Source organism: Cheilinus undulatus, linkage group 23 (genome assembly GCF_018320785.1).
Source record: "Cheilinus undulatus linkage group 23, ASM1832078v1, whole genome shotgun sequence".
Classification (NCBI taxonomy): Eukaryota; Metazoa; Chordata; class Actinopteri; order Labriformes; family Labridae; genus Cheilinus; species Cheilinus undulatus.
This window is the reverse complement of record NC_054887.1, coordinates 9,058,517-9,066,760: the sequence shown is the minus strand read 5'-3', so window position 1 is coordinate 9,066,760 and position 8,244 is coordinate 9,058,517.

The following is an 8,244-nucleotide window of genomic DNA, read 5'->3' as shown; positions in this document are numbered from 1 at the left end:
AGAGAAGTAAAACCATCCTTAAAACTATCATGATGCATAAGTAGTGAACAATAACATGCTCCATAATGGATCATTTGTAAAGTGTAGTTGTATAATGGCTTAAGTGATAAAAGATTTTTTCATCCTGTGGGATCTGGCCTTTGGTAATCTAAATCCTTTCGGAGATCAAATCCAACGTGGAGAGGTCAGTCAGGACGCTGTATAATATCTTGAGCCTTAGATGAATCTCCCTTATGAAAGGCCTGAGACAGATTGGATAACATTTCTGAATTTAAAACAGAAAAAGCAGTACGGTCTCTGTCTCTCTGTTTGTGCTACCTGTGATAAGTGTAGGTTGGCTGATGGGATCCTGGGGCATTTTCTCTGGTCATGTCCAAAACTTAAAAGCTTCTGGAGTCGTATTTTTCAGTTATACAGTGTTATATAATAGACAGTTAACTCCTGAAAGCCTTGCTGTGATATTGGGTTCCTCCAATCATTCTCAGACCCTTACCTTTATTTCATTACAGCCCCTGAGGTTTGGTAACAGCAAAGAGGGTTATCCTTAAAGGATGAAAATAAACTTCCCTTCCTTGTTTAAAAAAAAAAAAAGTTAACCCTTTATAGGGCACTTGTTGAAATACTTTGAAATTCAAAATTTGAGCCCTTGATAATAATCGATATTATTGATGTGACATTAATTTTTTTTTTTTTTTTTTTTTTTATTATGATGCCAAAATAAGATCAATGATGTGACCATGTGTGCTTTGACTCTCCAGGGAACGCATGGCTAGAAATTCCCATATGGATAGATACATTTATGACAATGTGTATTGAAAACAATGAAATTAGTTCAAAAGTCATTAATCCATACATACATGAATGTCAATATGAGGGTGCAACAACCTTTAAGCTATAAAGGAGGAGGCTGGGGTGGAGGAGGAAAAACTTTGCCAGCAGCAGCGTGGTGCATTAGCATTAGTAAAAGCAGGGATTAATGAGAAGTATGTCATATTTAAATGGGCCACTATGTTGAGAGAAAGAGCTGTGGTTGGCTACGGGAGCTGGGAGGTGATAATTGGGATCAGCTGGCTGTCAGCTGATCACGGCTGGGCGTGAGACTACCCTGTCCTACATGAACTAATGCTGAGCTTCATAGAGTGTATGCATATAAAAATGTCAAATGAGTTTTAACTTGCACATTTAAAAATGTTTAAACATAAATTTTTTATTTAATACACATAATAAGGTTCATAATCAGTGGTGTGCGGCGGGGGCAGTCGCCCCCCCCCCCCGTGGCCCAATTGTGAAAAACGCGCCCTCTTGGGAGCCAAAATGCGTGTTAAAGTGCCCTCTTGGGAGCCAAAACACATGCTAAAGTGCCCTCTTGGGAGGCAAAACGCGTGCTAAAGTGCCCTCGAAAACATGCAAAACTCGCACTCTTCAGTGGCGAGAACGTGCTGTATGTGCCTTTTTTTTTCTTTTTGCCCCTGCCCTTGAAAAAGTCTGTGCATGCCACTGTTCATAATGATACTTTAATCAACATGCTGCTTTTCCATAAAACCTAGGACATGGAAGCGTTACCTTTGTTCATGACCTTTTATCTTACAATCAATTCAAACAGGACACCTATTTACCTAATAATTCAAGTATACATATCTAATATTAGAATAAAAATGGATATAAACCAACTACCTGTATCACAACTGTTATGATTTGAGAAAAATAAAAAAATCACAATTTTTTAATAATCAATCCTTGAAAATTTCTATAAATTGGTCAAATTTACCACCGGATCATTTTTTGTTTTTCGTATATGTCAAAATTTGGTCCCTCCGTTTTGCACTTCAGAATTGCAGTAATTGCTAGAAATCCTATAGAAACAAAACCTATCATGACATCTGGCACAACTATTCCCCTTTATAGTGTGAGAGTTTCATCAGCTTATCATGGTCACTTATGATGTTAGGGGTGTTTGTGTGGGACTGAAAGAGATGTAAAACTGCATTTTGCATGTTCTGGAGGAAACAGGAAGTTGTTTTGCTTTATTTTGAATATGAAAAGCTTGGATTACCTTGGTGGTACATCAATGTACAAATTAAAACAGAGAAAAAGATACAGAAATATGACTTTAAGATAGAAACTATAAAATGAAGTGTTTGCTTATTTGTTTATTTAGAAGCTTAGCCACAAAATGATGGCTGCATACATTTAGACAGATAATTCCATTTATCTTCTCTTTTGATTACATAAGTCCATTACTTGTGAAGATTCCCTCAATAACACTGGCATGGAAAACACATATTTTAGTTTAATCAAGATGCTAATAACACAAAAGGAACTAATTCAGGTATTAAAGTGCATTCAGCCAAGTCCTAGTTGAGGCTTTTATACAATCAGAAACAGCATATGATAAAAGCTTCTGCTGTATCGCTGTCCATTAGCTGCTCTCTTAAAGATGCCTGTTGTCTGTGCAATTAGAAATCACTGTGAAAAAACAGTGCTAATCTTCAAGAATCATTCTACCAGAGAGTTAATGGAAATTTTTAAAGGTTCAGATATAAAGGAAAACTATGCCCTGATTGATCAACAGCTTATCATTCGCCATTTTTCATAAAAACACGATTGGTACATAAGAAGTGATGCTTCTAGTTCACCTAAATTGAACATCTGTGGTTAATCTTCTAGTGCCACCGCTGAGAGAAGGACTGTGTGTATGGTGCTGTGGCTTAGTTAGGCGTGAGATTTTTTTGTTTGTTTGTTTGTTTTTTTAAATTAAACCTATGGTGTTGTGTCTCGGGGCTCTTTGGATCTCTGAAATCAATTTCAGACACCTGTGATTATTACTTTGCCAGGTGAGCCCAATTAAAGGAAAACTACTTAAGAAGGATGTTCCACATTATTAAGCAGGCCACAGGTTTCAGGCAGTATGGGAAGAAAAAGGATCTCTCTGCAGCTGAAAAGTGTCAAATAGTGTAATGCCTTGGACAAGGAATGAAAACATTAGATATTTCACAAAAATTTAAGTGTGATCATCGTACTGAGAAGAAATTTGTGGCTGATTCAGAGCATAGACGGGTTCCTGCAGATAAAGGCATAATGAGGAAAGTTTGTGCCAGACAAATTCATCACATTAAGAGAGCAGATGCTAAAATGTCATTACAAAGCAGCAAACAGGTATTTGAAGCTGCTGGTGCCTCTGGAGTCCCACAAACCTCAAGGTGTAGGATCCTCCAGAGGCTTGCAGTTATGTATAAACCTACTATTCAGCCACCCCTAACCAATGCTCACAAGCAGAAACGGTTGCAGTGGGCCCAGAAATACATGAAGACTCATTTTCAAGCAGTCTTTTTTACTGTTGAGTGCCGTACAACCCTGGATGGTGCAGATGGATGGAGTAGTGGATGGCCACCATGTCCCAACAAGGCTGCAACGTCAGCAGAGAGAATCATGAGGAGATAGCTGGTAGGCTCCTTTAGGGTCCCTGAAGGTGTAAAAATGACCTCAGAAAAGCATATAGAGTTTCTGACTGACCACTTTCTTCCATGGTACAAAAAGAAAAACCATGCCTTCCATAGCATGTCAATGCACCTTCTCATGGTGCAAAGAATACCTCTGTGTCATTGGCTGCTATGGGCATAAAACTCATGGTGTTGCCACTATCCTCTCCTGACCTCAACCCTACTGAGAACCTTTGGAGCATCCTCAAGCTAAAGATCTATGAGGGTGGGAGACAGTTCACATCTGAACAGCAGCTCTGGGAGGATATTCTGACATCTTGCAAAGAAATTCAAGCAGAAACTCTAAAAACTCACAAGTTCAATGGATGCAAGAATCGTGACGGTGATATCAAAGAAGGGGTCTCAGGTTAACATGTAACTTCTTTACAACCTATAAAATGTTTGGAAACAGTGCATTATGAGGTTTTCATTTTTGAAAAAAAAAATTATTATTAGGGGTTCGTTCAATAAATTTGAATTCTGCTCTAATGGTTAATGACTTGAAATTATACTGGCTGTCATCTGCATTGACTATTTAGGAAAATCAGAGAAAAATATCATTTGCATAATAAGTTGGAACATGGTGTAAATCTCAGATAAAAATCTTTAAAAAGATCCCTTTGCTGTGGTTTTTGAGACCTCTGTATTGCCTGTAGATACACAGACATAAAGATTTGCTCTCCCTCTCCTTTAGATTAGATGACGGTAGTTGTTGAAAAACATGTTTTGATGCTTTATGTTCAAATCCTTCAAAATCCAGAAAACATTCCACAGAGCATCATGTTGGCTTCCTGTGGTGCCCCGCTTTATATATTTACAAGAGGGATTTTCTCATTCATTCCCCCTCCTACTAGATCCAAACTGGCGACCTTCCAGTTTCAGGCCTGCCTCTCTAACCTTCAGGCTACTGCGCTGCTGTCAAGTGAGCTGGAAGGAACAGAAAAAAACAACTGTTGCCATAAAATCTCCCTACTTTTAGGTCAGAAAATGCTTAAATAGAGAAATCACTGAAACATATCCATCCTCTTGACCTGGCTGACAGATCTCACAGTCTTATATGTTTGAAGTGTTTGAAGAGTACAACCGTGTGTGAATAAAAGAGGGAAAGATAGAATGAAATAAAGCGAGAGTGAGCTGTCCATGGTGCTGAAATGAGAGCACAGCACGTGGCCTGTGCGTTACTATGGCTACAGCTGTCTGTATCCCTAAAATAACCATACACACACATAGTAACCTTATTGCAAAAGGGAGAAAAAAAGTCAATCCTGACAACAGTGCAGTCAGATTTCAAGTTTCTTTTTTGTTATGATTGCATTTCAACTCCAGGCTGAGCAACAAGTATCCACTGGTGTTTTTGTTTCATGAGTCGTCTACTAAGAAGCTTTGACACCATTTCCATTTCATGTCTTGTTTCTTTTAATTATACTGTGTTCTTTGTGTTTTCAGACTCATTATAAGAAGTCGGCTCCACGTAGGCTTGTCTTTTGTGCAGTGCCTGGAGATGAGAGTTTGTGATTGACTGACACACAAATCAATTCTCACAGTGTGGAACAAAGCTTCAGCAAGCTGATTTGCATATTTGTGGCTCCAATAACAACAAGCGATGAGTAAAAATGTTGGTCTTTAGAACTCAGATATCATCAAACACTTTAAAAAGAGAGGACCGGTGATAAACTACAAAAATTATTTCAACAAATTTTAAAACTTACTTACAAAATATGAGTACAGCTCTTCTATTGGGGAAAAATGTATCTTTTTGTACCACATTGTCTTGTGTAGTATTGAAAATCACTAATCTTGTAATGTACAAGCAGTCACAGAGTCACTCTGATGATCACTCAACAGCCACAGAGTCACTCTGATGACCACTCAACAGCCACAGAGTCACTCTGATGACCACTCAACAGTCACAGAGTCACTCTAATGATCACTCAACAGTCACAGAGTTACTATGATGACCACTCAACAGCCACAGTCAATCTGATGATCACTCAACAGCCACAGAGTCACTCTGATGACCACTCAACAGTCACAGAGTCACTCTAATGATCACTCAACAGTCACAGAGTTACTATGATGACCACTCAACAGCCACAGTCAATCTGATGATCACTCAACTGTCACAGAGTCACTCTGATGATCATCAGAGTGACTCTGTGACTGTTGAGTGGTTATAAGAGTGACTCTGTGACTGTTGAGTGATCATTAGAGTGACTCTGTGACTGTTGAGTGGTCATCAGAGTGACTCTGTGGCTGTTGAGTGATCATTAGAGTGACTCTGTGACTGTTGAGTGGTCATCAGAGTGACTCTGTGAATGTTGAGTGGGTATCAGAGTATCTCTGTGACTGTTGAGTGATCATCAGAGTGACTCTGTGACTGTTGAGTGATCATCAGAGTGACTCTGTGACTGTTGAGTGGTCATCGGTGTGACAAAAGTGAAGTGGCTCCTTCCTGGCTTGTAAAAAAGAAAGCACCAGATCAGGACCAGATTTGGTTGTGTTGGCTTGTACCTTGTAAAATGATGGACAAAACTGAGCAACCCATCTCTTCTTGTCATCATTTCTTATTGTTTTGATTGAGAGCCCCCTGGTGGTGGAATTTATAATATCTGTTTTAATCTATTGTCTACTGTAAGTTCTTCAGTTTCCCTGACAAACTTTTAAAAACGGGAAAAAAATAAAAATGTATTGTCATGCTGTTGCATCAGTTATTTATTTGCAGAAGAATTCTATCTTTAATGTTTATTTCATTTTGAAGTGTCTGAATATGAAGCAGACTTTGAACGTTTGCAGCATGTCATCTTTTCCTGGATGGATTGCAGAAAGCTGCACAGGAGGTGAAAATACACCTGAATCAATAAAGCAGAATCTTTTAAAGAGCTCTACAATCACTTGGTTTCGGTTTTGTTTTGGTCCCTGGTGGGAAATGTTTACACAGAGTAAACCTACCCACCGCCTATGGATGTGTGCCACCTTTTCACCACCTCCATGTTGAAAATTTGGAGTCTGTGCATCCAATATTCCTTCAAAACCGTCAAACTCTCTGCACACAAACTCTGAGACAGTGGCAAAAGATAATTAGAAATCTTAGGCATTTGCTTTGCACTTAGTTTCCAACATAAATGTCTTACAGAATCATGGACCAATGGTGCAGGCTTCATACGAGTGGCAACAGCCCTCAGCGAGTCGTCATCCATCCACAGCGACGCCCTGTACCACCTGACCAGGGACGTGTCTGGGATGGGTCTGGACCCCATGTCCTACAGCCTCTTGGAGCCTGAGCCTTTCAAAGAAGAACCCTGGGCAGAAGAATCAGAGAGTCTGCTGCAGGTGAGTAAAGAAACAGAGAGAAGAATGTAAAATTAACATATTAATGGGCATTCCTCCCCTTTTAGGAAGCAGCTGGGGGTTAAAACTTTTAGGCGCCTGCTGAAACACCAGAAGCAACTTGTTAAAGCTAATCACATCATATTCCCTGCATAATGTGTTTCAGAGCATTGCATCATTTTATAAGTTTGCATAAAATACAGAGAAGTCTCATTAAAACGACTTCAATCTCTGATTATTAAAGGAGGCTGGTTAGAAGAAACTGTTCTCAAAGTTTGTTTTTAAAGATGTTTATTCTCGCTCAGAGAATATTTTTGCAGTTTGATGAATGTAACTAACCTCATTCTGACTGAGCAGAAAGCACATGAACACATCAAGGTTAATGTTAGTTTAGGGAAAGACTCCAGTGAGAAATAGGTTAATGGAAACACCTGAAATTAGCATGGGGGGGTTAACAGGTATCATTAAAGGCTCTGTTGAAAGATGTCTTATATAATGCACGCATCCTGAGAGAAAAGCTCTACTTTACATTAGGGCTGGGCAATATAAAGTGTTTACTTGTAATTATATTTGTCTGGATGCAATGTGTTGTTACAGGACAAACGTTTTAGAGAGAATAGGATGGCACAATGGTGATGATTCTGAGGTTAAAACTACTGTAGTATAAAAATCAATAGCTAAAGATTGGTTCAAGAGACCCATCACCTGTGTCAGAGCACGTCGTCTGCATCATGTTCCTTCAACATTTTCCTTTGTGCAAAGACAAAACAGCCATGGTGTTTTGCTCTAATTGGTGATCATGTTAACTGGTGACTTTCCACTGAATCCTTTTGTAGGTGTCATCTTTGCAACAGCTGGTGCTACAGTTGTTTAAATCCATTTATTCTCTCATTAATCTACACCAGGGGTGTCAAACTCAAGGCCCAGGGGCCAAATCCGACCCGTAGTACAATTACACCCGGCCCACAAGGTCACACCATATTCTTATTAGAAATGGCCCTAAAATGTAACCTTAACCTTGATGATATAAAAAAAAAATGGATATATGTGTATATATATATACAGTTCTTAACAAATTTATTAGACCACCCTAACCCTAACCAAAGTAAGGTTTATACCACAGCTGCCCTAAATTAACAGCATTGGTAATTACCAAAATCATTTTTTATGTTTCTGCAATGGTTAATACACTAATATGTAGAAGCTCTTTAACCAAAATGATATTTTTAATGCTAAAATATAATTATTATTGTTATCCATGAATTTTCAAATTTACTGGTTTACAAAAAAATGAAAAAATAGTGAAGCACATTATTATTTCTTGATTAATATGTCAAATTATGGTTATTTATTTGCATTCCTGAACAGAAAAATAAGTTTTAGTGGTTGAATGTTATGCTTGATTAATTTCTGACTTCTTAGAGAAGCCCAGTGAGCA